Source organism: Eleutherodactylus coqui, chromosome 3 (genome assembly GCF_035609145.1).
Source record: "Eleutherodactylus coqui strain aEleCoq1 chromosome 3, aEleCoq1.hap1, whole genome shotgun sequence".
Lineage (NCBI taxonomy): Eukaryota > Metazoa > Chordata > Amphibia > Anura > Eleutherodactylidae > Eleutherodactylus > Eleutherodactylus coqui.
In genome coordinates, this window is record NC_089839.1 from 122,556,142 (window position 1) to 122,580,296 (window position 24,155).

At 47.3% G+C, this 24,155-nt stretch overlaps 1 long non-coding RNA gene across 1 annotated transcript; it reads right to left on the reverse strand.

Annotated features, from left to right (window-relative positions):
• Window positions 1–327: 327 nt before the first annotated feature.
• LOC136619814 (uncharacterized) lies at window positions 328–24,155 on the reverse strand. The gene is made up of 2 exons (XR_010791046.1): window positions 23,833–24,155; window positions 328–625 (listed from the first exon to the last, which is right to left on the reverse strand). It is a non-coding gene; the product is annotated as an uncharacterized lncRNA (long non-coding RNA).

Consider the following 24,155-nt stretch of genomic DNA (forward strand, 5'->3'; position numbering starts at 1 on the left):
GTGTACGCGTGGACGGCTTCCATTACAGTCTGTGGAAGCCGTCCATTCACACTATCTTCCGCTGTAGCACAGCGGAAGATAGCGTGAAACCGCCTCTACGCCTACCGCGTCACATGCCGCTGCGGTGCGTCACGCGCTCGATTGCCCATGCGCGCTGAGGCGTCATGCGGGACTCCGAAACTGGAGGTAAGTATTGGGGTCTCTTGGGGCCGCCGTGACGGGCTCCGCCCCGGAATTCCATGGCGGAGCCCGTCACAGCCATGTGCAGCCGGCTTTACAGCGTGGGTAATCAGGAGTTAAAAACATAAATAAGGTAAAACAAAAAAACAAATTCAAATCACGTTTTATTATTTACTAAAAATGTGGATTTTACACCAAGTGTCATTCCCTGATAAACCAAAGGCCGCTGTGTTTGGGTATCTTTTCTGTTTACTCAATCGGTGTAAAATATTGCGCAGTTTTTCAGGATCCTCCATCATAATACTTTGAAAGAAAAAGCTTATAAAAAAAAAAGAAGGTGAGTCACAGGCAAAAAGCAGTCCATAAAACGAAGGGTTTCAAGATTGCTGAACGTTGAGGGTCTCTTCACTGTCGGACAGCCTTCCCATTCTCAAGGACATCAGATCTGCAGGAAATGATGAAAAATCAGCAGGTTAACAGTCACATCACACCAGTATTACTGATCCCTAGATCCGCTCCACCCACTTACATTGACCACTACTCCCCCAACCTGGTCAGAACAATCATATATAATAAATATATATACATACGTACACGTACGGTAATGCCTCATCAGTTACAGTAGTGATCATAGGTAATGGCAAGCAGGGACACCTGTTGTCATGGCAACCCATCGGCCCGCCATGATTACAAGGGCCAGACGACATAACATAGGGAGCACGCTCCCTCGGGGAATCCTTTACTTGCTTACATCTCAAAACTTTGAAGGACAACCTATGGTTTCTCTTGGTATCATTTTGGACTACATGCCACTTTTTTATCGTTTTTTATGATATTTTTTGGGGGGGGGAATTGAATGACCCAAAAAGTACAATTCTGACATTTTGGCTTTTTTTCTGACAACATAAATGATGCTGATTTTTTGAGAGTTCAAATTGTTATGGACACGAAGATACCAAATAGATTTTAGATGTTCTTATTTCATCACCGGTGCTCAGGAAAGATGTTACAGTATTGGAGGGGGTTCAAAGAAGAGCGACTAAACTAATACAGGGGACTCAGGCTAGCTGTGGTCCAGTCGCAAGGGCTGTGAAAAACCCTGTGGTAGACCCGGAGAGCTTGCCTTAGCTTGCTCGATGGGCCTGCCTCGATCTGGGAGGTCGAGGAGGGTCAACCGTTGAGGGCTGCGGGGTAGTGTAGGGACAGTTAGTAAAACAGACAGTTTCATTACTGCTAACCGTCATCAGAATATGCAGCATTATAGAAACACACGCTCATAACCTCAGGACACATTTTACCTGCACATAACCCTCAGGCGTCATTTGACGACACATTGCTCATTCTCGCCCCTGCCCTCTCCATCAAACTCGGAGAGATGGTGCTGATTTTGTACCTGAAACCACGTGATGTCGGACGTCCATGACTACAGCAACTCACGCAGGACCGTATGGAAAAAGACCATATTTGGACCACCCAATCCCATGCTTTGATTCCCAACCACGTATTGCTTCCTGCTGCCCATAAAGGGCAATTAATAGAGATGAGCGAACGTGTTCTTAACGAACACTTACGCACCCGAACACCGGCTTTTCCGAGGACTTCCGTGTTCGCGCGTAAGTATCCGGGGGGCGCCGGGGGGCGGGGAGAGGCGCGGCGGCGCGGGCGGCAGCAGCGGGGAACAGGGGGGAGCCCTCTCTCTCTCCCTCTCCCCCCCACTCCCCGCCGCAACCCCCCGCGCTGCCACGGCGACCCCCGAACTTTTTTCGCCCGAACACGGAATTCCTCGCAAAGTTCGGTGTCCGGGCAAAAAGGGGCGGAGCCGAACACGTTCGCTCATCTCTAGCAATTAACTCATCATGCTATATAAGATGCTATACGCCTACTAATAAACAGTCAGGAAGACTTTCTTCACTGACAGTCTTGTCTCCGTGTGATCTCTTACATTGTGCGCACAATCTCTGAACATAAATCTGGAAGGGTACAAACATTCCTATTGATTACGCCGTAGACCCCAAAATAAATCCACATCACTGAGAAGCTCCACTGAAATCAATGGAGGTGTTTTACAGTGTTTACCGTGGCTTTTCAAACGCCGAGCTAAACGCTGTAAAAACTGTCTGTGTGAGAGCGGCCCTAGTGACGAAGTCTGTTTGCTCCTTAACCCCTTAGTGACTTCCTGCCTAAGCGGCCTTTAATCTCCAGGGCCGTAAAAAGACACTTGCTCTGGGGATTAAAGCCCTGGGGGCTGTGGACATGACAGCTCCCTGCTGTTGGCGCGACCACCAGTCACCCTTAAAAGTAAATAAAGTTAAAAAATGGTAAAATGTAATCTTCGCTCATATTCGTGAGGGGAGATGTAATTACATACCTAAGGCCCCCGGATTTACCCTTGGACCTCACCTCGGCTTCTGCGCACGCGCCCGTCGTCAACGTTGGCCGATACAAGAGCCGCAGTTTGCCTGAGTAATTTAAGATATCCCTGCTCCTGGCTACCAAACATAGCCGAGAGCCTGGAGATTTCATGGTGGGCCGCAGTACATGGTCCCCAGTCACGTGATTGCCGTTAGCCAATGGATATCCATTCCGTAACGAATCCAATCCGTAAAGGAAGGTGAAAATATTTCTATAGGCCTCCGGAGATGTCCCCCGGGATCCTTATCCTCGGTTGGATAGCGGCGATCATGTAAAAGTTAAGAAAAAGTTGAAGTTTAATCTCCCCTCTTAGATCGGTGAGAGGAGATGAAACTTCTTACCGGAGGCCTCCGTATTTGAACCTCAATGTGATCCTCCTCCGTGGACCTTCTCCGGCTTCTGCGCATGAACCTGCCTTAAAATGCCAGACACATGCGCAGCAGCTGGGGAGCCCGGTAAATTTTTAATCTCTATGCTCCCGGCTACCAAAGGTCACCGAGAGCCTGGAGCAGTGATCGGTGGTCTCGTTGAGCTGTCCCTGGTCACGTGATAAAAAGGTAGTGATCTACCGAAGGCCGGTCTCACACGACTGGATATGTTATACAGCCAGCCGCGGCGAAGGGAAGATCAGGAGCAGGTGAATTCCGATTTTGGTCTCCCGCACGAAAATGGAGCATGGTCCAGATTTTTTCATGGTCCATTTTAAAAAAAATCACTTATATAATTTATATATTTATATAATATATATATATTTATATATATATTTATATAATGGGCCTTTTTTGATATGTCATGGTGTATCACATTATAGGATGCCTATCATGTTATTACATGGGAAGGAGCTTTACATGTCAGCCGGGATAATAGGTGACGGCTAGCCCACCTCTCCCGCTGTGAGCCCCCATACGTAATGTGACGTGTCTGTGCCGGTCACATGACAGTGCCAGTCACGTGACCTCCTCACTGTCAATTCCATCTGCGGTGTCACATGACATTGCCAGTCATGTGACCGCTTGCTCCGCCCATTTTTCGGCATCATCACAGGTCCTCCAGCAGCGTTATTATGACGCGTGAGCCGGTGGCAATGCAGGGACGCACGCCAGGATGTATACTTCGCCCGATACAACGTGGCTCTTCCAGGTGATTGAATTGTATGTCTAGTAGTTTTATATTTAAGTTAGCTATCTATGAGTGGCAGGATATACTTGAAAAAGGCTTCCAACAGCCGAAACGCGTTGTATGTATATGTCGGGTCCCCTCAAAAAGGGACCTATTTGTGTTTGTTTAATAATAAAAACTATTTCCTGATATTGGATCGTGAGGAAGCAACTTTCGATTCTGGTGGAGGTAGTCTTCGGAGTTAACAATTGTTTAGAGCCATCTCGGACTCCTGAGGGGGGAGGCTGACACTCCCCTCTCCTAAGTGAGTATACATCATCTATCCTGTGTGTTCGCAGCGCAGCTTAATTGTGATCGTTACACGACTGGATATGTTATACAGCCAGCCGCGGCGAAGGGAAGATCCGGAGCAGGTGAGTAAATTCCGATTTTGGTCTCCCGCACGAAAATGGAGCATGGTCCATGTGAGCGCATGTGCCCATCAGCAAGATGGTGGACGCAAGCGCAGAAGCTGCAGAGGGCCTGGTAAATTTAAAGTCTCCTTACTCCTGGCTACTAAAGGTAGCCGAGAGCCTGGAGCAGTGACTGAGGGCCGCAGTGAGCGGTCCCCGGTCATGTGATCGCTGTTATCCGATGGATAATGGCGATTACGTAAATGTTAAGACACAGTTGACGTTTGATGCGCCTTTCGGTTTGGGCCCTGTTGTGCATACGGTCATAATATTAGGGCTACAATGGGTAGGTTTCTGAACACGGGACAAACGGGGATCCATTTTGGAGTGAAAGTCTTCATTCCTATGTACACTGTACAAAAAAATGCTTTTAAAATGACACAATTGCCCAAAAAATTAAAATTGTAATGTTTTCCTTTTGCTTTGCTCAGATTCATTCAAATACTGTGGGTCAAAATACGCAGCACAACCCTAGAAGAATTCGTTAAGGGGTCTAGTTTTTTAACGCAGCAGTTCTGAACTTCATGTCTTTTGGGGTGGGTGCGGTGGCCGGGCTTCAGTTCCTGCAGGCAGAGCTGCACATCCAGCAGATGAGGCTATCATATCTCTAGTGGGCATTAGTGTTTACAGCTGCTTTAACCAGGGCATTGTGGGTAATGGGCGGGGCCATAGTCTCCGCTGGGGCATTGTGGGTAATGGGGAGGGCTCTCTAGTCTTCGCTGGGACTAGTGGGGTCATAAATGGAGAGGTTTATGCGCACAACAGAAGCAGCTGCACAGCGCAGGCCGAGTCTTCATGCATGGCTGCTGCCGCACAGGAGGCTGGAGGGGCGGGTGAATAACAGCACCTAGCGGACATGGCGCGGCCCCAACTGCACCGCTCTGCGCCATCTGCGTGCAGCGCGGGGACTTCTTACAGATGCGACACCATTGTACACTTTACATTCCATGGTCAGCATAGATTGCTGTCAGTCCCAACCAGCTCCCACTGTGAACCCTTTACATTCCACGGTCAGCATAGATTGCTGTCAGCCCAAGCCAGCTCCCACTGTGCTCCCTTTATATGCCGCGGTCAGCATAGATTGCTGTCAGCCCCAGCCAGCTCCCTCTGTGAACCCTTTACATGTCACGGTCAGCATAGATTGCTGTCAGCCCAAGCCAGCTCCCTCTGTAAACCTTTTACATGCCACGGTCAGCATAGATTGCTGTCAGCCCCAGCCAGCTCCCTCTGTAAACCCTTTACATGCCGTGGTCAGCATTTATTACTTTCAATCCCAGCCAGCTCCCACTGTGAACCCTTTACATGCCGCGGTCAGCAAAGATGGCTGTCAGTCCCAGCCAGCTCCCTCTGTAAACCCTTTACATGTCGCGATCAGCGTAGATTGCTGTCAGTCCCAGCCAGCTCCCTCTGTGCTCCCTCCACATGCCGCGGTCAGCATAGATGGCTGTCAGTCCCAGCCAGCTCCCTCTGTAAACCTTTTACATGCCCAGTCAGCATAGATTGCTGTCAGTCCCAGCCAGCTCCCTCTGCGAACCCTTTACATGCCACGGTCAGCATAGATTGCTGTCAGTCCCAGCCAGCTCCCTCTATAAACCCTTTACATGCCACGGTCAGCATAGATTGCTGTGAGCCCCAGCCAGCTCCCACTGTGAACCCTTTACATGCCACGGTCAGCATAGATTGCTGTCAGTCCCAGCCAGCTCCCTCTGTGAACCCTTTACATGCCACGATCAGCATAGATTGCTGTCAGTCCCAGCCAGCTCCCACTGTGGGATAGTACAATCTCAGATTCTGCTCCCACGAGTTTACAGCAAGTACCAACCACCCAGGACATAAGTTATCTCTTAAGGGGTTAAACCCTTAATGCCACCGGATGTACGTCTGTCCTGGCTGTGTGGTACTTGCCACAACAGGACACAAGCGTACATCATGTGGATGGCGTGGGATCAGAAGCTGAGCTCACACCATCCGATAGCAGGCTTCCCACTGCTACAGCAGGGTACATAAGGATAGCGATCCCTACTATTAAACTCCTACATTCTGTTGAGATGGCAGCAAGTAGAGGATTCCCCGAGGGAGCATGCTCCCTATGTTATGTCGTCTGGCCCTTGTAATCGTGGCAGGCCGATTGGTTGCCATGACAACAGGTGTCCCTGCTTGCCATTACCTATGATCACTACTGTAACTGATGAGGCATTGCGGTACAGAAGCCTCTTGTATAATCATGGCTGTTGTGGCCCCTATAGAGAGAGATATAGATATTCAACTTTTCTGTGCATTTTCCTCTATTTCATATGGGAGGGGGGGTGAAGACCCCCATATTTGGTATCACCATATCCGTAATGGCCTGTACAATACACTGAATACACTATCAAACACAGAAAAACTGGAGAAAAAGACAAACCTCTAATAAATGGAGGCAAAATACTAAGTGATCAAAAGTATGGACCCAAAATGGGGCAAAAAGGTCGTCACGTAGAAAGCAAGGCCTCACCTACCTCTGACCGGGGAAGATGCAGAAGTTATGGGATGCTGAATGCGGGGATGGGAAAAGAACTTCCAAAACCAAGTGTTGTGTTTGATATGGAGATAATCTGCCCCCCGCAGGACACAATGTATCCGGGCATTAATGCTGGAATACATCACAGGCATCGAGAGATGGGAAAATAAGAACTACACTTCACCAGGCCTCATATGGCCATGTTCTCAAGGGGCTTCCAAGAAATACATTGACCCCTGAGCCGTGGGGAAGGGGGGGACAAACACAGGGCAGTCAGAATATGACAGTCATGGGACCAGCCCTCCGGAACAGGACCAATGCTCTCTACAGGTGCCAGGAGCAGAAGAATGATGATGTCATCATCCGGCTCCACTACATACACCGCGTCGGCCGACACTCCACCCCTCCCCCAACAGGCGTCCGGCAGTGTGAAGGGACCACACAGGCGCCAGGAGCAGCATGATGATGTCATCATCCAACTCCGCGCCGTACACCGCGTCGGCCGACCCTCCACCCCTCCCAAAACAGGCGTCTGGTAGTGTGAGGAGACCACAGGGGTGCCAGGAGCAGAAGAATGATGATGTCATCAACCAGCTCCGCGCTGTACACTGCATTGGCCAACCCTCCACCCCCTCCCACAACAGGCAGTGCGGCAAGGGAGTAATGCACTCCATGCACATTCTTTATATGGTGGGGGCCTCTGAGTTCCCTCACCGCAGGGGCCGGTTTGCAATTGTGACACCTGACGGTACACCTATGCTTTTCCTAAATGCACACAATCTGCTGGTCAGTACGATTAAGGGTTAATACATTTGTGGCATTTATGCGCATCGTTTACTTAGACTAGTAACGTCCCCGCGCTCTCGTGGAAGGTTGTACATACACTGGAACTATAAGATTTGGGCTCTCCCACTCCCCGACCATAGATGCAAAAACTTCAGACGAGACACCCAATGAGTATTCCGGAAATTTCTCCCCCCACCCCCGAAACAAATACCAATCATCATCTTCCGCCAGGAGCTGTCATGTCCACAGCCCCCAGGGCTTTACTCAGAGTGAGTAAAAACCGCTTCCCCGCCCACCGCCAGCCACGTCATATGACCCAGTAGATTTTGGTAGGCCGCTGTCTCCCCCTTGTGTGCTGCATTAAAAATGCACTCTGCTAAAAATAAAAAGGGTCCAGTTCTGTGGCTTCTCGGAGGAGATAGGGGTTCCCCCACCTCCCGTCTCCGAGCTGCAGCGGAGACTGACTAACATGGCTGCCAAGTCCGGTATTTATACTTCTAAATTGATGACATCACAATGCAGTGACATCAGCCTGCCAGACACCTGGCTCATTTGCATACAGTGTGTATGTATGTATGTATGTATGTATGAATGAATGAGTATGAATGAATGAATCTATCTATTTATTTATTAATTATGTAGATATAGATTATATAGTATTGTGCATATAGATTAAAGATAGATTTTAGATGATATATAAATGTATATTTATATATCTACATACATACACAAACACATAAAGCTGTATTATGTATATATGTAGATTCTATAATGTATGTTGATTATATAATAGATCTATTGATTGATAGATAGATAATAGATCTATGGATTATCTAATTAATATAGATGATAAAATCTACACAGATATAAATAATCTAAAATCTATCATCTGGATATAATGTATGTCTATAATCTACTCACTCTATCTATCTATCGCTATACAAATAGCAAGATTTATTTCTCTATATAATCTATAGTTATGGATGGATGGATGAATTTATTTATGTATGGCAGGAAAAAAAAAAAAAAGGCCTGCTGTACATTTTAACTTCTTCAGATGACCATGCTGATCTATTCTTATTCTTACTAGGGTCTACTAATGCCAGCCCAGGGGAAGCCAATAAAGCCCTATGGGCTCGAAGCCAATTTTCCTTTTTTTGGGAAAAAGTTTCCGTCCGTCCCCACTCGAAATGCGTCCACCAAAAGAGATCTCTCAAAACGACCGACGGACGCACCTTCAGAGGCAAACTAGTGCTTGCTTCTAGTGTCATCGTCTGCTTAACCATCCTGCGTAGGGAGGTGACGAGTCCTGCAGGCTCTGCAAGCCTAGTATGCGTGAGCACGGTGCAAGAGGAAGGACTGAGGAGGATGTGAGGGGGGAGGGCGCGGTTGAGAAAGCGTTGGGTGGGGCTATGCAAAGGTCTTCCAGCTCCCTCAGAGCATTGTGGGTGCGCCTGGAGTGCTGCCTGAGCGTGTTGCATCGGATACGTCCCCTATCTGGGGATCATTTATTAAAGGGAGCATAGGTGCAGCATGTTTCTGTAAAACCAATAGAGGGCGCTGCAATGTTACTGTAGAAACCAATGGACAGCATGGGAGGTAGCTATACATAGATTTTAAAGACGACGACTGCCAAGGCTAAAGCCTGTGTATATTCCATAGACTATAGCTATCTCCAGGATAGCTGCATGCGCAGTCGTGTGCCGGGTTCGCACGTGCGCAGTCACGCCATTGTCTCGCACGGCTGCTTTCATTCCGCACTTCCTGACAAGGCAATGTACGCATACGTCACTAGTGAAAGAAGCGGAAGGTAGCGCAATGCACGCTTTTTGACCGGATGGAGGAAAATCGGGTTGCTGGAGGTCACGTGACCGAAGTGACAAGCGGCTCCAGGAGAAGATTTGGGATAAGAAGAAGAGGTAAGCAGGCTGCCTGGGGAGCAATAGGTAAGGAGCTCCCTACCACTGACACGAACAGAGCCTCGCTCGGTAGTCGTCACCCCACTTGCCTCGGCCCCCGAAAACAAATTGGTGTAGACATGTAATGGTGTTGTGCAGAAGACTAGGAAAGCTGGAGGCAAGTTGTGGCAAGTTTGGCCTGGTCATTAAGGCGCAAACAGGCTTTCATTTTTTTAGCAATTGTGTCAATTGAAAAACTGGGTTTTTTGGACAGTGTACATAGGAATGAAGACATTCACCCCAAAATGGATACCCCCGCTGTCCCGTGTTCAGAAACATACCCATTATGTCCCTAATCTACTTAAAGGACACATGGCTAGGCCTATAATGGAAGGAGCACCCATTGGATTTCAGGGTACAACGGAATAAATTCCAGTCCCCATTGCCCACTTGTAGAGACATTGGGCGGCCAAAACGAAAAAGAACCCTCACAAATGACCCTATTTTGAAAACTAGACCCCTTAACAAAATCATCTAGGGGTGTACTGCGTATTTTGACCCCACAGTATTTGACTGAATCTAAGCAAAGCAGAAGGAAAAAATTACGATTTTCATTTGTTTGGCAATTTTGTCAATTTAAAAACTGTTTTTTTTTTACAGCACACATAGGAATGAAGACTTTCACCCCAAAATGGATTCCCCCATTTGTCCCGTGTTCAGAAACATACCCATTGTGGCCCTAATCTACTTACAGGACACATGGCTAGGCCTATAATGGAGGGAATGCCCGCTGGATTTCTAGGCAGAACTGAATAATTTCCAGGCCCCATTGCCCACTTATACAGAAAAAAAAACTGACATCCTAAAAATAATCCCTCCCCCCCCCCCCCCGCCATCCCCATTTTTTTGGCATTCCCTAAATATTAGATAAAGGTAATAATATAAACTGCGTTTTATGTCCGAAGACAGGGGTAATTACGGAGGCTCCTTGGGATGGGCACATGGGGCAAGAAAACCGGGTATCCCCCCTCCTCTCATGTATTTTGGGGGGGATTTCGTAACCTCAGCAGCGGGTATGGGGTGTAAAAAGTGGCGCTCTGTGAGGCTTTGTAATTTTGCTGCGGTGCGGCGGTCTCACAGACAAGGCGCACAACAAGCTGCTCCTGGAACTGCAGGAAGGCGAGCGTTCCCGGGGCTTCTTGTAAATTACGGATTACAGGTAGCAGTCTGAATAACGCCGGGCTTACGTAGCCGTAGGCGGAATCTGCTTGCGGAGGCCCGCAGCGGATTCCAGCTGTGACCCTGCGTACGGCCGCGTAATGTTCTGCGCATAACTGCCTACTGGGGTCAGAAACGCTCTTTTCTCCTTAGGGAGAGCAACTATATACTATAAACTAAGTGAGGAGACTCAAATGGCCACGCACGCTCCTCTGGGTAATATGCAAATAAGGGAGATGGAATAAATCCTCCACAGTGCCACCTATTGAAAGGCAGCATTCCTTCGAGTCAAAGTGGGACTTTTTATACAAGTCTTCTTACAATGACTGGGAATCAAAAGCAAAGCCAGACTCCATGTACATACAGCTGTTTCCGGGTTATTGCCCATCATCAGTGTACAGTAGGAGTCTGGCTTTTGCTAGTGAGAGGCCTGGGACAGGGGTCAGAAACGCTCTTTTCTCCTTAGGGAGAGCAACTATATACTATAAACTAAGTGAGGAGACTCAAATGGCCACGCACGCTCCTCTGGGTAATATGCAAATAAGGGAGATGGAATAAATCCTCCACAGTGCCACCTATTGAAAGGCAGCATTCCTTCGAGTCAAAGTGGGACTTTTTATACAAGTCTTCTTACAATGACTGGGAATCAAAAGCAAAGCCAGACTCCATGTACATACAGCTGTTTCCGGGTTATTTCCCATCATCAGTGTACAGTAGGAGTCTGGCTTTTGCTAGTGAGAGGCCTAGGACAGGGGTCAGAAACGCTCTTTTCTCCTTAGGGAGAGCAACTATATACTATAAACTAAGTGAGGAGACTCAAATGGCCACGCACGCTCCTCTGGGCATAACTGCCTACTCACACAGGCAGTTTTTTGTTTATATTTCCCGTGCCGTCGCTTAGAGATGACCCGGGTACCCGCAGCCCGTACACAATGTGTTTGCATATGGGCTGCGGGTATATCCGTGGTCATAGAGCACAATGGGCTCTAGGTCGCGGATATCCGCGGTAAAATATAGCATGCCGTGTTCTGTTTCTGCGAGTGGATTACGTAATTCCGACCCGCTAATTGAGGGGAATTGTGTAATCCAATGCATGCGATTGATCCGTGGATTACCGTTGATCAAGCGCATGCAGAACCCGTAATTCCTCTCCGGTCATGTGTGACCGGCCTAATGTTAGTTCGCTACTTTATCATGTGACCGGGGACCGCTCAACGAGGCCCCCGGTCACTGCTCCAAGCACTCAGCAACCATTGGTCACTGGGAGCAAGGAGATTTAAAATTTCCTGGGCTCCCCGGCTCCTGCGAATGTGTCCGGCATTTTGCCGGCGGGCGCATACCCAGGAGCTGGCAGGATCCATGGAGGATAATCGCATCTGGATTCAAATGCGGAAGCCTCCGAGAAGATGTTTCATCTCCTCTCACCGATCGCATCGGTGAGGGGAGATGAAACTGCCACTTTTTAAAGAACTTTTACGTGATCGCCATTATGCATTGGATAACGGCGATCACGTGACCAGTAACCGCATACCGCGGCTCCCCGTGACATCTCCAGGCTCTTGGCTACCTTTGGTAGCCAGCAGCAGGGAGATGTTACATTTCTTGGGCAATCTTTCACTTTTGCGCATGTGTCCACCATCATGCTGACGGGCGCATGCGCAGAAGCTGGGGTAAGGTCCACGGATCAACATCCCACCAGGGAACAAATCCGGGACCTTGGGTACGTAATTTCATCCCCCTTTCGGATACGATCCGTAAGGGGAGATGAAACTTTAACTTTTTAAACTCGCACGTACATACATACATACACACACGCACGCACGTACACACACGCACGTACATACACACACGCAGCTGATGACGAGTGCGAACCGCTGCCACTTCAGTCTATGCCAGACGCAGCACCGTACATTTCCGGCTGTACACGCCTGCATAGGATTGCATTTTAATACGCAATCCTATGCAGAAGGCCGTGGTTTATCTACGCGAAATCACGCGCAGAAAACAAACCGCGCCATGCTCTAATTCTGTGCGGGGTTCGCAGAGCCCCGGACATAAACGTCACTCGCTGGCTGCCGGCTCTGCGCATGCGCCGTCTGCTGGCACATGAGTCAGAGCTGCGGGAGCGGGCGAGTTCCACACTGCTCTCTGCAGGCGCTCAGGTCGGGTCCCGTTGCGAGCAGCTGGATGCGACACGGCCGTCTGCAGGCGGCCTTAGGCCTCATGTCCACTAGAAAAATACAATCCGCGTAGAATCAGGCGTCACGCGCTCGATTGCCCATGCGCGCTGAGGCGTCATGCGGGACTCCGAAACCGGAAGTATTGGGGTCTCTTGGGGCCGCCGTGACGGGCTCCGCCCGGAATTCCATGGCAGAGCCTGTCACAGCCATGTGCAGCCGGCTTTACAGCGTGGGTAATCAGGAGTCTGAAAACATAAATAAGGTAAAACAAAAAAACAAATTCAAATCACGTTTTATTATTTATTAAAAATGTGGATTTTACACCAAGTTTCATTCCCTGATAAACCAAAGGCCGCTGTGTTTGAGTATCTTTTCTGTTTACTCAATCGGTGTAAAATATTGCGCAGTTTTTCAGGATCCTCCGTCATAATTCTTTGAAAGAAAAAGCTTATAAAAAAAAAAAAAGGTGAGTCACAGGCAAAAAGCAGTCCAATAGCCCTAAACAATATTGTTAAAGGGGCGTTCGAGGCTATCGCTCTTCATGACTGCGAAAGCTTCTTCCCAGGAGCGTGGGCGCAATACACTCGGCGGCACGAAGCGCAATTGTGCCTCGAGGAGAGCGATCCCTTGGCCGGCTTTACCGATACCACGCTACACAGCAGATGAAAGATATGTTTTTTTTCAGACAGCATTCGCTAGTTGTTACCACGTACGTCAGGCGCAAACAGAGCTGTAAGTCACGGATGAGAATAACGGAGGAAAAGATTCCTGAAAGTCGCCCAAAGAAAATATGGCGGAGCGAGAAAACCAAACTAAAACGACGCAGACAGTTCTCAGCGAGGCACAGGATTTACTGAATGTAAAACTATTCGTCTGCAATACAACCCCCCCCCCCCATATGAAATAGAGGAAAATGCACAGAAAAGTTGAATATCTATATATCTCTCTATAGGGGCCACAACAGCCATGATTATACAAGAGGCTTCTGTACTGCAATGCCTCATCAGTTACAGTAGTGATCATAGGTAATGGCAAGCAGGGACACCTGTTGTCATGGCAACTAATCGGCCCGCCACGATTACAAGGGCCAGACGACATAAAATAGGGAGCACGCTCCCTCGGGGAATCCTCTACTTGCTTACATCTCAACAGAATGTAGGAGTTTAATAGTAGGGATCGCTATCCTTATGTACCCCGCTGTAGCAGTGGGAAGCCCGCTATCGGATGGTGTGAGCTCAGCTTCTGATCCCACGCCATCCACATGATGTACGGCCTATAATGGGGGGAACACCCGTTGGATTTCAGTGCACAACTGAATAAATTCCAGGCCCCATTGCCCACTTGTGCGGAAAAAAAAATTGACTTTCTAAAAATAATCCCCCTCTACAACCCCCCTCCCCCCTGCCATCCCCAATTTTTAGCATTCCCTAAATCTTAGATAAATGTAATAATATAAACTGCGTTTTATGTCCGACGGCGGGGTAATTACAGAGGCTGGTTGAGATGGGCACATGGGGCAAGAAAATCAGGTATCCGCCCTCCTCTCATGCTTTTTTGGGGGTATTTCTTGACCTCAGCGGCGGGTATGGGGTGTAAAAAGTGGCGCTCTGTGAGGCTTCGTATGCTTGCCATGGTGCGGAAGTCTCACACAGAAGACTCTCAACAAGCTGCTCTTGGAACTGCAGGAAGGCAAGCGTTCCTGGGGCTTCTTGTAAATTATGTATTCTAGGTAGTGGTCTGAATAACGCTGGGATCACACTGCCGTATGTAGAATCCACTGGTGGAGGCCGGCGGGCGCATGCACAGAAGCCGGAAGGGTCCATGGAGGATAACCGGATCTGGATTCAAATGCGGAAGCCTCCGAGAAGATGTTTCATCTCCTCTCGCTGATGGCCGGGGTAAGGTCCGCGGATCAACATCCCATCAGGGGACAAATCCGGGGACCTTAGGTACGTAATTTCATCTCCCCTTATGGATACGAAGTGGGGTGAGTATCTTCACCTTCCCTCATGGATCCGATCCATGAGGGGAGGTGAAACTTATGAATGTGTGTGTGTATGAATGTGTGTGCGTGTGTATATGAATGTGTGTGAGAATGAGTGTGTGTGTGAAAATGAATGTGTGTGTGTGTATGAATGTGTGTGTGTGTGTGTGTGTTTGTGTGTGTGTGTGTGTGTGTGTGTATGTATGAATGTGTGTGTGTGTATGAATGTGTGTGTGTGTATGAATGTGTGTGTGTGTGTGTGTGTGTGAGAATGAATGTGTGTGTATGTATGAGTGTGTGTGTGTGTGTGTGTGTATGTATGAGTTTGTGTGTGTATGTATGAGTGTGTGTGTGTGTGTATGTATGAGTGTGTGTGTGTATGTATGATAAAGAGCTGGTATGTGAGGTTGAAACGTCGCACTCCTTTTCATGCTTACATACTGGGAAAATAAAAGCTGATTTTTCTACGAAAAAGTTATCCAATGTGCTGGTCCTCCTTCTGAAACTTTTCTAAACACTCTGCTCCTCACACAGCCGCCCGCCTGCTCACCCACTTACTCAGCCACCCCCTCTCTCTCACACACACACTTGCTGTGTTCAATTTGTCTTATTGGTCGAAAAAGACATTACATTAGATTAGATTTGAGTATTTAATTCCTTTTTTTTTTTTAGCAAACGTACAGGTTCCATCACAATACTGTACCAAATTTCCACTAACTGAACAAACCTTCGGAGAAACATACCAATTGTCCAAATAAGATATCTTTATCTATTAAAGTAGGAGTGAAAAAAAGCAGGAACAGTGTGTTGCCTATAGATGTTTAGAGATGTATTAGGCAATAACTATGCAAACCCACGGAACTAAGCCAATTGCAGGGAATAGAGCCTCCTGAGTGTGAACAAGCTGGTGATGCCACCAGCTGCTTCCTTTGGGTAAGTGAGTGGAGCTACTGAAGAGAGGAGCCGCTCCAATCTAGTCTTGTGGAGCTAGTGAGCGCTATATTACCTTCAGAGGGGAAGGATGGGTGGGGCGCTGTTGGATCCTGGGGGGGGTGTTGGATCCTGACAGTCATCAAAGGGATGACAAACAGCTAGAACTAGAAGTAATAGATGTAATATAGACCATCCACCATAACACTGATGCATATGGTTGGTGAGGAGACAAACTGTTATAGGCGTGCCGCGCGCCGAAGAAAGAAGATCTGGCCGCAAAGAAGAGAAGATCTGCCCGGTCCGCTACGGGTAAGTTATTCTTATTTTAGGTCTCCCGCGGATCCGGACGGCTTCCATAGGCTTCAATAGAAGCCTGCGGGAGCCGTCCCCGTGGGAGACCCGCACCTAAATGGAGCATGTCCATTTTTTTTCATGCTCCACATTTTTTTTAATTCACTTTTATTGACCATCCGTGGGTATTTATCTACCCGCGGGTGGTCAATGCATCCCTACGGGGTGCGGATCCGCGTGCAGGTGAGGCCTAAAGGCTCTGCATATCCAAGTGAGTCTGATATTGTTTTTTTGCCACATGTTGTACTTCATTTAGGAGGTGAAAATAGTCTGATAAAATTAGTGTATATTTATTAAAAGCGTCAAAATTGATAAAAATTTAAAAAAAACTTTATTTATTTTCAGCCACAATATCTCAAACATGTGCAAACATACTGTACAAATCTTTGATAAGATATATATTTCCATCTGTTTACTTTATTCTGGACGCACATTAGAAAAACTTCAGGTTTTTTTTAACCATTTAGGAGACATACAAATTTTACATTGATTTTTAACATTTAGAGGAACACTTTCTTTTCCTGCACCAAGCCAAGATTGCAAAGTCTCATGGGTGTCCAAATGATAGATCCCCCCACAAATGACCCCATTTTATAAACTACACCCCTTAATGTATTCACTGAGGGGGTCAAAAATGCAAATATGTCATTTTAATTTTAATGATGGGATTTTTTTCTATATTGCACATGAAGATGAGGATTGGCACCCCAAAATGGAGACCCCCTGTATGTCCCGTGTTCAGAGATATACCCATTGTGGCCCTAATCTTGTGTCCGTATGCACAATGGGGGCCAAACCGAAAGGAGCAGCCGGTGGCTTTGTGAAGTTATTTTGCATGAAAGTGTTTTAGGCCCTATTGCCCACTTGTGGAGCCCTTGAGCGGCTTTGGAGAACCCCCACAAATGACCCTGTTTAATTGTCTCTTTATTAACAATTTTCCATTACAATCAAAAGAGAAAAAGAGAGAAAAAAAAAGGGACTTTTCATATTGTTAACATATTGAAGTGTAGTAGTACTGTGGCAATATCCAAATTATATCAGAACTACAGAGCAGAATAGAGCATATATATATATAACATATTGAAAGAGGAACAAAATAAAATAAAATAAAATAATATGGAATAAAATAACATGAGATAGAGGAGGTACACTTATGATGGGGACTGATGAGTTATTTGAGTCCAAAATCTATCGAATTTACCATACTACCGTATGTTTTCCGGGGTGTGGGTAGGGGGGGGGGCTTCGGTCGACGGAGGGGGAGTTAGAACATGTGGGGGGTCAGCAGGTCCGCCTCATTTGGGTTTAGCAGTTAAGGGAGGTGGCATTGCCTTTTCGTGTCTTTAGGGATTATTAGTCATATAGTCTATCCAGGTTGCCCAAAAGGTCATTCGTGGGCCCCGGAAGCAAATCTTCGTGAGTAGGCCTCCTCTAAATGAAATGTGTGGTTTACTAAGTTCCTTACCTCCAGTATGGAGGGGGCTTCCTTTGCTTTCCAGTGTTTGGCAATTGCCATACGTGACGCTAGGAGAATGTGTGAGTGAGAGCCGAGTAGAAGGGGGATAGCTTCTTTGTGTTCAGGAAACAAAGGGCCAGGGTCGGGTCAGGGGCTACATATTGGTGGGTGACTGAGTGGATGAAGTTGAACACTGTGTTCCAGAACGATCTTATGACTGGACAAAGCCACCACATGTGAAAATATGTGCCTTTCGCACCGCACTCTCTCCAGCAGGTCTCCGGGATTAGGTTGTTCATCTTAGATATTCTAGCTGGGGTAAGGTACCAGCGAAGAAATATCTTCTGGGATGTTTCCCAGTGTGCTATTCCATGCGATATCTTTTTCGTCCATGCAAGCGCCCTACTCCAATCTTCCAGACTGAATGTTTGTTTAAAGTCAAGCTCCCATAGCATCATATGGGCTGATTTGGTTTGGGAGATCTGAGAGAACGAGCTCTCGTAAAAAGTAGATATGCCTCCGGAGACCTCTATTGAGAGCGAGTAGAAAGTAAAGGCCGTTTTTGGGAATAGTGGTTTACTAATATCTAGGGATTGTAGTGCGTATCTCAATCTCAAATGTGAGAAGCCCAGTTTACTAGGGAGATTGAATTTTCTGCTTAATGTAGGGAAGTCCATTATAGCAGCCTCTTCCCATAGATCTCCTACTTTTTTCACCCCAGCTCTCTCCCAGGTCCCAAATTCAAAGTCCGGGAGTATAGAGGATAGGAATCTCAGGGGGAGGGATATGGCCGAGACCTTTTCCGAGTTGGATGCCACTAGTTGGTTCCAAATCTGCACCGACACCTGAAGACTTGGTAGGGTACGAGTCGGCAGCGGGGGGGGGGGGGGGGGCAACTCCGAGAAGGGAGATCAGGGGGGCTCCCAATGTTGCTTTTTCTATGCTCACCCATTTTTTGGGGGATGAGGTAACCCACCAGTGTTTGATTTGATCTAGAATAGTGGCTGCGAAGTATCGCTTAATGTCAGGTGCTCTCATACCTCCCAGTACGTATGGTTTTGCTAAAGTGGCGAATTTTATTCTAGCGTGGGATCCTCCCCAGATGAATTGGTTAATTAAGGCTTGGAGTTTGGTTATGAATTGGGACGGAATTGGGATTGGTACTGTTCTGAAGACATATAGAATTCGGGGTAGCATCATCATTTTGACTGCCGCTATTCTACCTGCCCAGGAGATGAAGGGTTTGCGAAACTTACTTAGAATATTGGGGATACTGTTAAGAAGTGGTAGATAGTTTTTGGAGAAGGTGAGGGAGCTGGGGTATGCTATGTTGATGCCCAGGTATGGCATAGAACTGCTGCACCATGTGAAAGGGAATGCTTCCGTAATGCTTTGGGTCGTCTTGGGGTCCAGGCCTAAATTTAACATTTGGGATTTTGTGTTGTTGATTTTATAGTATGAGACATCTCCAAATTGGTCTAAAGTAGACTGGACATGTGGCAGGGAAGAGGTTGGGTTAGTAATGGCTAAAATGACGTTGTCTGCATATAAACCAATCTTATGTTCTTGTAATGCTACTTTGATCCCTTGAATGTTTGGATTAGTCCTAAACTTTTCAGCCAGTGGTTCCATTACCAAGGCAAATATTAGGGGGGAAAGGGGGCACCCCTGTCTTGTACCATTAGAGATTGCAAATGGAGAGGAAAGGCATCCCGAGGCGAATATCCTTGCTGACGGGGCAGAGTACAGGGACATAATTGCTGTCTTGATACGTCCTGAAAATCCAAACCTCTCCAGGGTGGCTTCCAGAAACCCCCAATGGATTCGGTCGAATGCTTTCTCAGCATCTAGTGCTAAGAGCATAGCTGGTGTTCTGTTCCTTTCGGCCACCCTGACCAGGTCTAGAAAGCGACGGGTACCATCCGATGCCTGTCTTTGGGGGACAAATCCCACTTGGTCTGTTGCTACTAATACCGGAAGGATTGTGAACAGTCTTATACCAAGGATTTTTGCGTAAATTTTTACATCTGTGTTCAACAGGGAGATAGGTCGGAAATTGGCTGGGGATGTATTCTCCTTCCCTGGTTTGGGGATTGTAACGATCAGAGCTTCCAACATCTCGGGTGGGAAGGAGCCGTTTTCCATCGCCCTGTTGAACACAGATGCCAGATGAGGGGCCAGGAGCGGTGCAAATTTTTTATAATAACCGTTTGAAAATCCGTCCGGGCCTGGGGTTTTGTGGGGTTTAAGTAATTTAATCGCGTCCTCCACTTCCTGAGAGGTAATTGGGGAAGAGAGATTTTCTATTTGCTCGGGAGACAGGCGAGGGAGGTTCACACTTTGTAGGAAACTGTGTATTTCTTCCTTTTGGGGATGGTGTATGTTTTGGTTATTTTTTAAGTTATATAAGGAGGAATAATATGCAGCAAATGCGTTCGCCATTTTTTGGGGATGGAAGATTTTTCTGCCTTGTGGGTCGAGGAGGTATGCAATTCTTTCTTTAGTTCTAAGATCTTTGAGCTGCTTCGCTAGTAAGGCTCCCGTCCTATTGTCGTGCGCATAAAATTGCATTCTGAGTTTTTGAAACGCGATGTCATGTTTAAAAACCAACAGGTTTTGTAGCTTCGCCCGAAGGTTAAAAAGGTCTGTTGTCCTTTGTGGGGTAGGTTTATTTTTATTTAATGCTTCTAGGGATTTAATTTTGTCCATTAGGAGGTTAAATTCCTCTTCTCTTTTCTTTTTGGCTCTTGCTCCAAGTTTAATAAATATGCCTCTCATGTAGGCTTTGTGTGTATTCCACACTGTGGAGATGTTCGGGACTGATCCTATATTGTTTGCAAAAAATCCTTCTAATTCCTCTTTAAGAGGTAGTTCGTGCTCAGGATGGTTTAAAGTGTATTCATTTAATCTCCATGGGAATGATGGGGAGTAGTTGAATTTCTCTTGGAGCGTTAAGGATATGGGGGCGTGGTCAGACCATGATATTGTTCCAATATCCGCCTGTAAAACCCCCTCGAGGCCTGCCCGCGGCAGCAGGAACATATCTATCCTAGAATAAGATGCATGTGGCGCGGAGAGAAACGTGTAGTCCCTCTACGATCCATGCATGCACCTCCACACGTCGTATAATTCTTCTGAGTGTATGATTGGGACAATGGGTGACATGCACCTGCCGCTCGCGGTGGAGTCCAAGGTAGGGTCCACCACTGAGTTTAGATCTCCTCCGATCACCAAATTCCCCTCTCGAATTTTAGCCACTTCGGAAAGAACATGTTTGAAGAATTTGGCCTGCCTTTTAAATGGGAAGTAGACATTTACTAGAGTGTAGGTGGTGGCGTTAATTACGCAGACTAATATTAGAAATCGCCCGCCTGGGTCCACGTATACGTTTTTTGGGGAAAATGTAACGTTCCGGCTAATGGCTATCATTACGCCTTTCTTTTTTTTCCCTTCATTTGATGCCAGGAAAATGTTTGGAAATTTAGGGTGGTTGCAGGGGGGGTGTTTATCTCTCAGGAAGTGTGTCTCTTGGGCGAGGAAGATGTCTGAGTGGGATTTAAGAGCCTGTCTCCAAAGCATGCTATGTTTATAGGGGCTGTTCAGGCCTTTTACATTTAGGGATGTGATGCTAATGGGCATAACTGGTAGGTGGTTTATACGCTGGGGAGTCGTTGTGTTTTTTCATATTAAGTATGGTGGGGGGGTAGGGAAGTGGCCTCCTACTGAACCTTTTATAACTATATTTGACATAAGGAAAAAAAACATCATTAACAGTTAACAAAATCAAAATATTGTTCATCCAGCGCCTATCTGCACTGGATGAATGAACCTTAGGTAGGGGTGGCATTTTAAACCATCCACTTTAGGCTCCGTAAAGGAGAAATATAACTATGGGTTCAAGACCCTTTACAACATCAATTTATGTGTGTCTGCCATGCTTATCTGCTGTTTTCCAGTCTTGTTCGATTCTTGTAGGAGATTCTACCGCCGTCCTCAGAGGCTTCTGAAGGATAGGGATCCCCCATTGTTTCAGGAACGAGACGCCTTCTTCTGGCGAGGTGGCAACCTGGATGGTTCCATTTTTTGAGATCAGTAGTTTGGTTGGGAATCCCCATCTATACTTGATGTGCGCCTCTCGTAGTGCTGCTGTAACTTCTGTAAACTTTCTCCGAGACTGCAGAGTGGCGGCTGAAAGATCTGGAAATATTTGTATGTCTTCATATGGAGTCGGTAGTGTGCCTCTACGCCTTCCAACTGCCAAGACTTCCTCTTTTATTTTATGGAAGTGTATTCTTGCTAAGATGTCTCTGGGGGCTGACTCAGGGACAGAGCGTGCTTTTGGAATTCTGTGGGCTCTGTCAACTGCATATTCGATCTCGGGAAGGTCCGGGAGGAGCGTTTGGAGTAATTTGAGTATATATTGTGGAATGTCAGGGGGGGTCACAGTCTCTGGAACTCCCCTAAATTTGAGATTGTTTCTTCTGGATCGGTCTTCCAAGTCTATGACCTTCTCTCTCAAATATGCGACTTCTTCCATACTGCCATGCGCATCTACTAACTCGTTGTGGGCTTTGGTAAATTCTCCCATTTTCCGTTCAAGGTGGTCAGTTCTGGTAGCTAGGTGGTCGATGTTAGATTGTAATTGACCAGAGAGGCTCTGTATATCTTTAGAAATGTCCTTTTGCAGCGAGATTAGCATAGTCTTCAGAGCGTTTATAGTTAAGGGGCTTTCAGAGTCGGGATAAGCTTGGAGATTGTTGATAGGATCTGTCTGCGGGGGAGTTTCTTGTGGATTGTTATTTTGGCTCTTTTTTGCCGCCGGTCCTTTTGGGGAGGGGGAGGCTGGTAGGGGGTCCTGAACATTCCTTTTCCCTCCGCTTCCAGGGGAGGTGTTGGGATTGGCTGGGGTAGGCGGGAGAGATCCTGTGTAGGAGTATGGAGACAGAGCCGCAGGGCTGTGGGTGTTGGGTATTTCTTCGGTTACGGGGATGTTTGAATGAGATGTGGCGGGTTTGTTTTTGTTGCTCTGTGTGCCAGGCGGGAAGTACTCTGAGAGTCTCCTGGGGGCCGTTGCTTTAATACGTCGCTTAACCATCCTGAATAGTTAATTCTTGGATATGCGCTGTGGATTGGTCGCTATTTGTTGTATAGTGGTCTACCGGGTGGCGTATTCTTTATGGAGGCGTTGGAAGGCGTAGTTGTTTGTTAAACGTTCCTTTAGAAGCTCATTGATGTTGAGTGGTCCTGTTATGTGTTGCTGAGGAGCCTCATGTGGCGGGTGGAGTTAGAACATAGAGTCCTGCTATTCCATCTTGAGTGCCTTAGGTAGTGCTCCTGTAGAGTTTTGAAGATTTGTTAAGTGTGGCTTTGCCTGATAAGAGTCCTTTCTTTTTTTAGAACTATCAGTATTTGCTGAGAAGAAAGTGTTTGGGATTGAGGAGTCCGCTGGGTCGCACCGGGAATTTGATATTTGCGTCTGCGAGGCGCGTGATGTATTGCTTCTTTGGGTGTTGCGGGGGCTGGGACTTGCTTCCAGGCTATTTTGTAATGCTGAGGAGGCTATATAGTGTTTTTCTGTCAGTACCCTTTGGCACAGGGTCTGTCTTTGTGGGTTGCTGACAGTTTCTATATAGCAGTCTGGCTATGCAGATATTCCTCCACAGATCACTTGGCAGTAAGGTGGGGAGTTATTCTCCTTGTAGTTAACTGTGGGTCCCTATTCTCAACACACTTAGGCCTCCTTCCCACGAACGGATTTACGCCGCGTAAATCCGCGGCACAAATCCGCTGCGTTGTCCCATGCTATTAGGTTCTATTGAACCTAATAGCACAATGCAGACGATGCGTAATTCCACCGCGGAATTACGCACCGTGAAATCTCCCGTTGTCACCCGCAGCATGTTCTATTTGCTGCGGGTGTACGCGCTGACGGCTTCCATTGCAGTCAATGGAAGCCGTCCGTTCACGCTATCTCCCGCTGCAACCAGCGGAAGATAGCGTGAAAAAACGCTTCCCCGCCTACCGCCGCGCGTCATATGACGCGGCCGGCGCATCATATGAGGCGCCCGGCGCGTCACGTGACACGGCCGGCCGCGTCATGTGACGCGGTGGGCGTGTCACATGACGCAACTATATCCAATAAAAGTAAAAAGGTTCCTGCGCTCCTTTAGGACCCAATTCCACCAGGGATTGGAATTGCCAATAAATGAGTAAGCTAAAAACTTTTCTTTATTCCATATCCAAATACAGTGCAACGCGTTTCGTCGCATATAGCGACTTTCTCAAGCACAATCATAAAAAACTCACATACATTTAACATATATACATATATATACAATAACCTTATGTGTTTGTATTAATTACCTTAGTGCTCCTCCTTTCTCCCGCAGGCACGTCTGTCTGCTGTCATGCCGGCGTCCTACTCCGTGCCGCCCACGTGACCAGTCACGTGTGTCAGCGTCGCGCGATGACGTCATCACGCCAGCGTAGCCCCGACATCCACGGTGGAACGCATGGAGTAAGTGTATTCCCTGCGCTCCTCTCGGCCGTCTCGTCAGTGGTAGCGTGCCGACGTCATCACGCTCCACCAGAGCAGGCTCCAATGATGTGGAACGCTGTGCTGGAGCACATTAACTCTCTCCTTACCTAACGCTAGCTATATATAACGAAAGGAGGAGCCCCTTCTT